The sequence below is a fragment of the Corvus moneduloides genome, chromosome 28, assembly GCF_009650955.1.
Source record: "Corvus moneduloides isolate bCorMon1 chromosome 28, bCorMon1.pri, whole genome shotgun sequence".
Taxonomy (NCBI): Eukaryota; Metazoa; Chordata; class Aves; order Passeriformes; family Corvidae; genus Corvus; species Corvus moneduloides.
The window spans coordinates 2,304,231-2,316,598 of record NC_045503.1 but is presented as its reverse complement, the minus strand read 5'-3'; the positions used below and the strand labels follow the sequence as shown (position 1 = coordinate 2,316,598).

Here is a 12,368-nt window from a genome sequence, read left to right as displayed (position 1 = left end):
ACACAGCTATCCCGGTATCCAAGCAAACAGCAGGGACAGGAAAGGAAATTCAAGAAAAAAACCCCTAATAACTTCTGGGGGTTATTTCTGGTTCTGCCACCAGCTCGCTCTGTGACCTTGAACAGGATGCTTCCCTTTCCCCTTGCTTCAATTTTCCCACTCCTAAAAAAGCCACAAATACTCCCCTAGGCAAGGTATTTTTCAAGCACTGGTCTCTGAGGGCTGTCAGAGGCTGAATGCCTTTCAGAAAGACAAGGAGTACCAGCACAAGCCTCGAGGGCTGATAAAAACTCGGCTTGTCACTGTTTCATTCATAAGGCACCGTTGCCTCCATGTAAATGGCCTTGCCTTTGTTAATCTCTCCTGCCTAAAGCAGCTCCAAAACGCTGGGAAAACAGAGATAAGAGGATAGGAGGAGAATATTTCAAAATATTCTCTACGTTCAAATTCGCAGGGGGGGTGGGTGGGGGGAAAGGAGGAGGCAGCAGGGGGAGATCACAGGGTGACTCCTTCAAGTGATGGAGCAGCATCCCCTGCACCCCAAAAGAGTTTGGGGAAGGAGGGGGCTGATGCCAGAGCTGGCCCTGAGTGCTCTCTCTGTGCTGCAGCCCACGGGCTCTGACATCCAGGAGATGGATTTTTCCACAGAATGCTCCTGAACCCTCAAACACAAACATTTTGGAGCTGAACATGAAGCCCTCAAATGTAGAAGGAGTTCTGGTGATCAGAGGCAGAGCAGGGCTCAGGGAAATGTTTGGTTTATCTGTCTTTGGTGATCTGGTCCTCTCTCTGCAGCACATCTGGCAGCAGCAGCACCCATCCCAGGCAGCTCCAAACTCCAAATTAAGGGGATTTTAGTCCCTGCCTTCCTCAGGCCCTGGGTCGCTTCTGCTGTAACTGTGGCCACACTGGTTTTTGTTTTTATTCTAGAAGAAAAAATCATCACTGGACACGATATAACTCCCTCTCCACCTTATTTTTGTTTTTTAAGAGCAGGTCACATAAATCAGAGGTGGGATTGGCATGGCCTTGGTTCTCATGGGGTATTCAGGTCTTGTGTTTACATATCTTTATTTCTTGAAGGTGAAAATGTAAAACCTACGAGCTACCCTGCAGCAGCAGCCAAGCCAGATAATCATGGAATATGGAATGGTTTGGGTTGGGAGGAACCTTAAATCCCATCCCATTCCACCCTGTTCCATGGGCAGGGACACCTCCCACTGTCCCAGGCTGCTCCAAGCCCCAATGTCCAGCCTGGCCTTGGGCACTGCCAGGGATCCAGGGGCAGCCCCAGCTGCTCTGGGCACCCTGGGCCAGGGCCTGCCCACCCTCCCAGGGAGGAATTTCCTCTCTACAGAATCATACATTTCTATTAGTGCTGCTTTCAAAACATTAAAACTGTTGCTGTTCCAGTGAATCACTCGCTCATTTGAAGACAAAACAGATCATGAACTATTTTATTTAATTTGCTTTTCAAAGCTTACTTGGTTGGTCATCCTTTGATCTTATTTAAACTTTTCAAATTCCTTTATTACATCCTTTTATTTCTGCCAGGACATTTGAAATAGAATATAATACTGGGATACGAATGAGGAAAAGGAAAATATCCTCAGTGAGTTTTTTGTTAGTTTTAAGAACAATCAGTTATTCTACTTCTGGGACAAAGTTTTTTACAGCTACTTATATTTAAGCTTCCCAGTAAACCTTGGTGGGTGTTATTACCTCCATGGGTAAGAAATCCACTGCCCCTGTCCTTGCCATTCATAAATGGGCTTAACAACTTCATCTCAAAGGGGATTTTAAATGTGGGGCATAAAAATCCGACAGAAAAATGACTGCCTTGAAATACAGGAAACATTAAATCAGATTTTTGATGCCTGAAGGATGTATTTATAGAATCATTTCAGTTGGAAAAGACCTTTAAGATCATCGAGTCCAACCACCACCACTGCCAAGTCCACCACTAAACTTCATGGCTTTTATTCCAAATTAAGACCTAAAGGCGGGGAAAAGTTTATTTTTCCAGGTGAAGCTGCTCTAATGATGCTGGGCTTTTTATTTCTGGTGCTCTTCACATGCCAACAGCCTTGGCTCTCCAGGTAAACTCAGGCTTCCTGAATTTGTAATCAGCACCTGCACAGGTTGTCAGACACTTCCCGTCGTGAGAATTGAGAATAAATCTGCAGCTAAAATCTCTACAGACATGGGAGAGAGACCAGCTCGGTGACAGCAAGATTTGTATTTATTGGACTTGATTTTAGAGGTCTTTTCCAACCTTAAAAATTCCATGGTAGAGCTAAAAGAGTTGCAGGAAACCTGGAGCTGGATGGGATTGCCAATGGTATTTTATCCAGGAAAATTCACCTTAAATTAATACAGCAGATAACCTTTGTTCATCGTTAATATTATCAGGAATTAATGAGATTTAGTGCAGCCAACAGCCTCAGCTGGCACAGTTTGTGCTCCACGTTTTCCTTCTGTCGAACGGATCTCAGGCTGACCAGGGGGTGAATTACCCAGGGAATCTCATCCAATCCCATTTCCATATGCAAGTCCATGATGCAGCTATGAATTTTTAATAGAAATCTCCGGATATCTGTTATTTTACTGAAAATAATGGGAAGGCTGCAGTTTCACTAAAAAAAAATTGAACTATTTCTCATTCACAACAGTGACCTGCAAGGATCAAAATTTGAAATCCAGGTTTTTCCTTGGTTTTTGGTTGATTCTGTGCAATTTTTGCCTGCTTTGAAGGGAAGGCTTACATTTAAAAATAGTTGTTTGGTTTATTGGAACTTTTATTCAGGTTTAGTCGGCTTGGAGCTTAGATAAATGAGAAAACCAGAGGAGCAATAACGGAATGCAGGAGAAATAAAAATGCTATTTAACCATCATGTTCTAGATGGGCTCTAAATGGCATTTTCTCCCCTGACTGCAGAAAAAGGAACCAGAGAATTTACATTTAATGGTTTCACTACTGAGAATTCTCAACACTCTCAAAACAGACTGAAAATAATAAAAGCAATGCAAGGAATGGCTGATTCTGATTATTTTCTAGCAGCTGCAAGTATCCATCTACTTCATCCACCACACTCTAGGTCACAGTTATTTTACTAAAGAAAACTTTCTTAAATATTTTCCATTTCATTCAACATTTCTGGCTCAGTCTTGATGTAATAACTTGCCCTGAAAAGGCATTGGTTGTGTTTGAAGCAGGGCACAGAAAGGAAGTGTTTCATTCTTTGGAAGAAGGAACTGGTTTATTTGATGTGAATGAAAATGGATTGAGTGACTTCTCCCTCCTTTGAGGCAAATATTTGTGTTAAACCCAGCCTGGCTCCTGCCTCACACACATCCTTCATCCCCGCTGCTCGTGTCTCCAAAGCATGAGACCTCCAAGGAGTAACAGACGTTCCCCTGAAATTCCAATCAGGAAAATACCAATTTAATGTTTTCCATCGCCCAAAAAAGCTCCCAAGGTGGAGGAGCACAGGAGCAGGACACAGCTCCCAACCAAGACCTTGGGGTGCCCCCATCTGTGCATCCTCTTTGGAAAAACACGATTCCAGCTCCCTCAGCTGGGAAATCAAAAGAAACTCTTCGCTTTTGATGGCTGAGCCAAGGAGAGCCTGCTGTGCCCAGCATTCCCCTTTAGGAGTGATCTTTTCCTCAGACCACACAGGGGTGCTGAGAGAACAAAGCTCCCACCTCGGCTGTGAGCAGTGGGTGCAGCTCAAAGCCCTTGGGAGCCTGGGTGCTCAGCACCTGAACTCAATCCCTGTCCATGGTGTTGTACAGCTGCCAATCGTGATATTCCCTTGGCTCGGGGGAGCGACTGGGGACAGCAGTGCCTGGGATCTGAAGTGCTCTGAAAGCCCTGGAAGATGAGCTGCTACTCTGGATCTTGGAGGGAGCCAGGAAATCTCACAGAATCCTGGAATGGTTTGGGTGGAAAGGGACCTTAAAGCTCACCCCAATCCCACCCCTGCCATGGGCAGGGACACCTCCCACTGTCCCAGGCTGCTCCAAGCCCCAATGTCCAGCCTGGCCTTGGGCACTGCCAGGGATCCAGGGGCAGCCCCAGCTGCTCTGGGCACCCTGTGCCAGGGCCTGCCCACCATCCCAGGGAACAATTCCTTCTCAATCTCCCATCCAGCCCTGCCCTCTGGCACTGGGACACTATTCCCCTTGCCCTGTCACTCCAGTCCCTGACAAAGAGCCCCTCTCCAGTTTCCTTGCCAGCCCCTTCAGACCCTGGAAGGACAGGGGAGCAGGTTAAGACCAGGCAGAGCCTTGGCTCATCAAAACCAGAACCCCCATCCCACGTCAAGGTGACACCGAGCCATCCCACAGAGCCTGGGACAGGGCAGGACGGTGCCTGGCATCCCCACAGCGCAGCAACCCCCAGGTACTGTCCCATGCCAAGGATGGAGCACCATCCACCCCTCACAGCCCATGGGGAGAGGCTTGGGCCACCTCTGACAGACAAGACATGTCCTTGTCTCCTCACAGCTGAACTCCAGGCTGGTGGGAGTGGCACCTGAACCAGCTCACCCACAGTGTCCTGAACCACGTGTGGTCAGCTTCACCCTTTCCACGAGTGCTGTAAGTGGAGGGGGTGGAAGTGGGAAGCAAACATGCCAAGGAACTTGAAGCGAAGCTTTCTGCAGAGACTCCTCATTACACCGCTTCAAAATGTTATAGACAAGAGAAGGCACCAGACCCTGCCACTGATTAGGTTAAATTAATTTAAAACAGAAGCAAACACTGCTTGTCTATGAGCTCCAGTTACCTGGAAACACAGATAAACCCAAAACACACTTTTCAAGGGCAGCAGGAACTATAGCTGGGCTTGGGGTTTTTTTTTCAGAAACTTGGTCCTCATGGAAAAATACAAATTTGGAAATGGCTTTTATTAGCAAGTTAATAATATACTGAAATACAAATATACACTCCTTCTTTAATTAGATTTCACAGAATTAAGTCAAGTAATATCTATATACACACATAGCTGTTGTGTAACGGCTGTTCACTAATCTCTGCTGTTTCTTTAAAAGTAACTTTGAGGACAGAAAAGAGCCAGGAATGGATCTGTGCTGGCCCTGTAATTTGGAGTTTCCTTAAGAGCCAGACGAGATTGAAGAGCAGAAGCCACAGTAGTTTAGGGGTTCCTGGCAAAGTCCAAACCCCACGTGCAGGAATCTCAGATGTGAACAGGGGCAAAGTATTGTTGGGAACATCCTTCCCATACAAAAACCCGTCCTGTTTTCTTTTGGGTTAATAACAGGAACATTCTCCAAGCATCAAAAGCCAGGATTGGATTCCTTCAGGTCTGGGAGTGTCCCTGTTCCTGCCCTGCTGCTCTTCACCCTCAGGACCCAACAGAGAATCATGGAACACAGAATATCCTGAGCTGGAAGGGACCCACAAGGACCATCAGTGCAGCCCCTGGCCCTGCACAGACACCCCAACAACCCCAGCCTGGGCATCCCTGAGAGCGCTGTCCAAACGCTCCTGCAGCTCTGGCAGCCTCGGGGCCGGGCCCATTCCCTGGGGAGCCTGGGCAGTGCCCAGCAGCCTCGGGGGGAAGAACCTTTCCCTGAGCTCCATGCCCAGCCCTGACCCAGCTCCAGCCGTTCCCTGGGGTTCTCACAGACTCACCCACAACACTCCCAGCTGTTTATTGCTAAGAAAAGTCCAAGAGATTACAGATTTTCACAACCCTATCAACAAGTGGAACTCCTTATTTCTTCCCTATGAACTACCTAAACGCTGACTTCGGAAAAGTTTTGCTACCATGATGGCAAATGTTAGCCAAGAAACAACGTCAGGGTATCTGCTAAGCAGTGAGGAAGCTGTGACATTTGGAATGAGGAATTAAAAGTCACACTCCAGTTCTCTCCCTGTCTGGGCTGTAACACACACACTGATGCTGCCAGGGGGAAACAAGCACAAACTCTGGGCTGGAATTTATTGTTTCCCCATATTTTTAATATGTGCATTGTAAGGGTTTCACGGGGCTGTGATGCAACAGAGGAAATAGAATCCCAGAATGGTTTGGATTGGAAGGATCTTAAAGCCCATCCAGTGCCACCCCCTGCCATGGGCAGGGACACCTTCCACTGTCCCAGGCTGCTCCAAGCCCCGTCCAACCTGGCCTTGGACACTGCCAGGGATCCAGGGGCAGCCCCAGCTGCTCTGGGAATTCCATTCCAGGGCCTCCCCACCCTCCCAGGGTGGATTTCCTTCCCAATATCCCATCCAGCCCTGCCCTCTGGCAGTGGGAAGCCATTCCCTGTGTCCTGTCCCTCCAGACCCTTGTGAGAAAATAGTCTCTAGGAAAAATCTGGCACAAAAGCATTTCAAAGGTTCCTTTCCAGGACACATTTAAAAGTTTCCATCATCAGCCAAACCAGAGTCTCTGGTTCCTTGTCCCCTGCAGTCCGCGGCTCAGCTAGTGCCCACTCCCAGGACAATCCCAGCTACCTGGGCACAGCTAATCCTCCTCTGGCTGAATTGGGCTCCTTTTGGAACAAGGAACTGCAAACCTTGGTGCTGCTTTTTATAGCTTGTCCTATGGCTTTTATAGCTTGTCTGACATCAGAGAACTATGGAATATGTCACTTACTTGAAATCAATTCCAAGAGATCAGCTTAATTCACACCTGTAGTTCAGCAGCCCTCATTTTTAACTTGCTTACACTAAACAACCCCTTCAGTGGCCTTAACACCAAGCAGCCTTTTGAGGATTTCAGTGTGCAGCAGGAGAATTGCTGCAGTATTCCCTGGGGATTGGCTTCAGTATTCCATGAGGATTGGCTTCAGTATTCCGTGGGGATTGGCTGCTGTATTCTGTGGAGTTTGGCTGCAGAATTCCATGGAGAATTGCTGCAGAATTCCATGGAGTTTGGGTGCAGAATTCCATGGAGTTTGGGTGCAGTATTCCATGGGGATTGGCTGCAGTATTCCATGGAGATGTGGGGTGCCAGCAGCAGCTGTTTGCAGCCAGCACAGCAGAACCGCTGCCAGCACAGCCCAGGGTGTTGCTATTTATTTACACAGCAGCACTCAGGAGCGCTGTGGTGCCTCACAAAGGGAAGCAGAAGCAACAAACACGAACTGGGGCTGTTTGGAGGGGAGATGACTTTGTCTCAGATTTTACAGCATCAGTGGAGTCAGGGCTCCGAACCTCCAGAAGATCCCACTGTGGGATGAACCATGGGATGAACTGGGGGTTTGTACTTTGGGAGGCAGAAGAGGAAGAGGAAAAGGAGGAAAAAGAGAAGGAAGAGGAGGAGGTTCCAGGTTGTCTCAGCTCAGCACAACACAGGGAGCATTGCTCTGACCAGCAACTGGTGCTACTGGGGAGGAACCACCACAAAAGTCTGAGCTCTGCTCCTGCACTCCACAGAAAATGGAGTCAGGGAGAAGAGACCTGGAGAAGGACTTTAGAAAAGGGCCTGGAGGGACAGGACACAGGGAATGGCTTCAAACTGCCAGAGGGCAGGGTTAGATGGGATATTGGGCAGAATTCTTCCCTGTGAGGTGGGAAGGGGCTGGGATGGAATTCCCAGAGCAGCTGTGGCTGCCCCTGGATCTCTGGAAGTGTCCAAGCACAGGGCTTGGAGTGCCCTGGGATAGTGGGAGGTGTCCCTGCCCATGGCAGGGGGTGGCACTGGATGGGCTTTAAAGACCTCTCCAGCCCAAACCATTCCATGATTCTGAGATCTCCAGCCACTCCTCAGTCACACAGGGGGGCCCAAAATCAAACTCAGAGCAGTTCTTCAGCCATTCCATCGCTGTGTCCAGTGCACATCTCAGCAAGTACAGGGACATCAGCAGTTGCTTCCCCACCACTGCACTGCTCCAGTGAGCAGGGAGAAGGAGCTGGGATTTTTCTGTGGGAATTTAAGGTTCATAAAGCTGCTGGGGACCGGCACTGCAGATTCCAGGACTGAACAAGACCCCAGATAGAAGGTAGAAACTATCCAGAGACAGGCAATTCTCCCTGGAGAGGCAAACAGAAAGCTGCTGTCCTAGAAATGAGGTTTGGGAATATGGATTTGAATATTCTGTGCTCGGAGAACGGCACTGGTGGATTTCTTGGTGAGGACAGCAGTAAGACAAACTGTATCCTACAGGAATGGGAGGAGATAAAGGCTTCCAACAGCTCCCACTGTCCCAAAGAAAGAGAATTGACTGCTACAGAACTGGAATTAACCAAGTGAGATCGTTTATCCGGGCAATAAATTCCTGTGGGCAGCGTCTCTGGCCTGGAGAACGAGTGGGTGGCTCTGTGACGGGCAGCTCGCCCCAGTGACCTTTCTGTCTCTGGTCTGGCTGGACAGGGCTTCCAACGACACCCAAAACCCACCTCATTTCACCATCCCCACCACGGGGACGGGTCAGTCCAGAGCCTCCTGACGGATCAGGACGAGCGGGGAAGATTCAAAACCCTTTTGAACCATAAATGGGGGGGGGGAAGCGTCTTCGCTGCTAATTCCGAGACCCCTCCGAGCGCTTTTGGAGGGGAGGCTCCCAAATCCCTCCGGCGGGCGAGGAAGCCGCGGATGGCGGGGAGGACGTGGGGGGGAGGCTGTGGGGCCGCGATGTTTGGGGAGCAACAGCGGTTGCCAGGGGTGACGCGGTCCCCTCCCGGTCCCCTCCCGGTCCCCTCCCGGTCCCCTCCCGTGGCCCAGCGCGTTGCCGGGCGACGCCGGGAGCGTTTCCCAAACCAAACATCCCCATCCCGCTCCCGCCTCACTAAATATGTCAGCGGGTATTTTCAGGAGCCCGGGGAAGGCAGGACGGACAAATAACGCCTTTGCCATGGTAACTGCGAAGGAGGGGTGGGGGGAAGGGCCCGCGGGCGCCGCGGCGGCTTTGTTTTGGTTTGGTTTGATTTTATTTAATTGTTATTTCAGAATAAACGGATTAGCGAGCTGGGGAAGCGCTCTTCAAAGCAGATGCTCAGGAGAGAAATCTTTTTGTTTGGTTGGGGTTTTTTTTAAAAAAATAATATGAAGGAGTTAAGCTTTTTGGAGGTGGGAGTAAACGACTCCCGGTGTTTGCGCAGCCCATGGCCAGAGGCACCCCCAAACACACACCTCAGCAAGTTCTCTTCCAACTTATTTCTTTTCTTTTCCCCACCTATTTGTAGATCCCTCGAAGTTTTCCAGCAGAATTTAGATCCCCTTCGAGCACGGTTTAGCTCACTTAAACCAGGTTTGCTTTTCTTGGTGGTGTCTGTGAGCCCAGGGAAAGGCAGCCTGGCTGGGAGATGAGCTTTTGGGAGAGAGCGTGTGTGTGGTTTTGGAGTGTCCTCGGGTTTGATGAAGAGGAGAAATTAATCAAAAGGATGTTTTCTTCCAGTGCCATGAACATGGAAAGCTAATTTAAATTCTCCGCATCGATTTTTTTACATTAGAATTTGAGGCAATTAATCACAAGCAAAAATGTAGAGACACTTGGAGGATTTTAAGGGAGAGCTTGCTCTGGGGAAATAAAGAATAGAGAAAAGCTTTTGTTGGGCTGGTGGAAACATCATTGTCCTGGGTGCCGTGGTCTGATCGAACACATTAAAGTTCTGCTGTGCTTGCTGATCATCACTGAGGCCACAGACTGCTGTCACAGGTTCCCAGATTCAAGAGGAGCAGATCTGGGGCAGAATTTGTCTCTCCAACTTTGCAGTCAGAGCTTAGGCTGTGGCATCACTTCAGTTCACCTTGGCAGCGATCAATAAAAGCTCATCACTGGTGGTTTCCAGGTGTGGCTGCTGTCAGTGCTTCCTTGGGTGTTTCTCCAGGTGTTTTTCTGCTGATCACAGAATCACTAAGTTGGGAAAAGGCCTCCAGGATAAAGCCCAGCCTTTGAAGGAACACACAGTCCCCCAGGGCACTGCACAAGCTTGGACTGAGGCAGTCATTTCTCTGAGGCACATAAAAAGCTGGAATCACTCATCCACTGGATGAAAAATAAAAATCACAATCCTGGGCACGTTTTAAATAAAGTCTTCCAAAATTTTGGTTCTTTGTTTAAAGATTTTTTTCCCCCTCAACTATTGCTGACCCAACCCCCAAACTACTCCTTGGTCTTACAGCATTTATCTCCCTCTCAGAGGAACTGCCCCACATGAGAAGAGTAAACCCAGAAGTATTTTGAAGGAGGCAAATAATCTCTGGAGATGTTCAGAGCAGCATTCAACAGAGAGCAGCTCCTTATGGAAGACAGGTGAGAGCCTTTGGCAACTTAAAGATGACAACTGGAAATTAAAAAGTCATAATTTGAAGAATTTCCCTGGCAAAGGGACAACACAGACAGCACCTCCAGCTCTCTGAGGTGATCCGAGAGCATTTACACTCATTAATGAAAAAGTCAATCAAACCAAGCTCATTCAACCCTTGCCCACTGCTTTAAGGCCAGCCTCAGCACTGAAGCCTCCAAACTGTGTGAAAATGGTTAAAAGGTGCTTTAGCACTGCGACATTTGGCCAAGTAAAGCACCTCAAAAGAGAATTCTGGTCACAACAGCAGAAGCAGCAAAGGTGGATGTGACCAACCTCCTGCCAGCTCTGGTCTCACTCAAAGCCCAGCCTGTAAAACCAGCCCAAACTCCCTGTCTGACCCTCTTGCTCCTTCCACCAGAATTCCTACAGGGATATCTTTGCTGGCACTGACCCAAGAGCCATCAGCTCCTCTCAGAGTGTAAAAGAGCCCAGCTGCCCTCAAAGACCCGCTATATTTATTCCAAATTAAGTCCAAGATGCTTCTCACTTCATTCTTTTCTCCTAAGTGCCCTTTTCCCTGCTTTAATATGCTAAAAATTACTGCTGGGATGAGGAAAACGCATTAAAATTGAGAGTTCACACCTCTCAAGTGTGGATGGCAGCGGAGGTTTTAGGATTCCAGTTGCTGGAGTCCTGTAACTCCCACAAGTGCCTGACAGGGAAAAGGGTTTCCAGCTTTCCAACTTTTACTGGAAAAAAAGTCAAGAGAAGAACATGATTTCAGAAAATCACTATTTAAACTGTCAGCCTTCCTTATTTTTATCTCCTAGTGGGTTCTAACCCAACCTTATACTTTGGGGAATTTCTGGTCTCGTGGGGGAAGGAGTTTATTTGCACTCACAGAGCAGCTCAAACCCCCTTCCTTTTTTTTTTTTTTCCCCAAAGTTTCTTTCTACTTTTGCTTTTCAGAGATGAAATGAACTTCTTGCAGGAAGGAGAGCAAGGCAAGGAGTGTTAAGTGTGACTGCAGGAGCTATTTCCAGTCTCTACAGCATTTACTGAGCAGTATATTGAAGAGGCCATGAAATGCTAATGATCTCCAGACTGCCAGAGATACAGTCCTAAAAAGAAGGAAAAAATCTCTTTGAGAGATTTTTTTTTTTTTGCCTATTCCATCTCCAAAAAAACCACACAAAACTTTTAACACCTCCCTTTGGCTAAAACTCTCCAAGTTACACTTGAAAAAAAAAAAAAAAAACGAAAAGGAAAAACAGATGGGGGTGGGGGAGTGGATAGAGATGATCCACAGAGCTAAAATATCCATTAGTGGTAAATTCCACCATCTCCTCCCCCTCCCAAAAAAAAAAAAAACTGGGCTGCATGGGTCAGATTCCACCCGCAGACCAAGGAACCAGCTCCAAACACATTCACTCAGCCCTTTTTATTCTCTTGCTTGTCTAAGTGGCTGCTAGGCAACCCCAGCAGCATCGCTGCTCATATGCATTAAGTATTAACTATTATTTCATTCCTTTCCCCCTTTCCACAAAAAGGCAGCAGCCTCAATTCCTGGCAGATAATTCTTTTCCCAAAAGGGAATGCTGGCTGGGAATGGAGCTGTGTAAGGGGTGAATATTCCCAGTTTAGTTCCAGGATGGGATGCATCCACCACCCTGCATTACCCACCTGGTGCTCTCCTTAGGGGATGAAAAACTCATTTTTGGTACACCAGGAGATGCAGCTGCTCCGAGCTGAGCTCTGGAGGGAATTGCAGCGCTGCCCACACAGGGAGCCAAAACTCCTGGTGTCAGTTTGGTGAAGCAGCAAACACCCCCACTGCTCCAGCCCTTGTGTCCCTCTGGAGGTGGGGATTCTCCTGTGGGAATAAGCCCTGGTTTTGCCAGAGCTGGACAGCAGGAAGGATGCTGCTGCCCTGCCCAAGGCAGGATTTGAGATACAATTCAAGGATTTCTGCTCCCTTCTCTCTGAGAGTCCGTTCTAGGAGCAGCATCCTCATCCCTGCCAGAGGCAACTCTTCCAGCCATTTCCAGGGGCTGTTTCGCCCGAAGAAATAAACATCAAAATTGGGATGGGACAAAAGAAAGCAGAAGCTGGTGGTGTTTAGAAATGGCTGGGATACTTCAGCT

General features: G+C 48.2%; 1 protein-coding gene and 1 long non-coding RNA gene across 3 annotated transcripts in view; one reads left to right on the top strand and one right to left on the bottom strand.

Moving 5' to 3' along the window:
• Positions 1-12,368, bottom strand: part of LOC116435924 (DNA-binding protein RFX2-like) — a 62,685-nt gene that overhangs the window by 33,373 nt on the left and 16,944 nt on the right. The window lies entirely within an intron of this gene.
• Positions 8,724-11,482, top strand: LOC116435927. Its single transcript, XR_004236902.1, has 3 exons — positions 8,724-8,831; positions 10,117-10,229; positions 11,194-11,482. It is a non-coding gene; the product is annotated as an uncharacterized LOC116435927 (long non-coding RNA).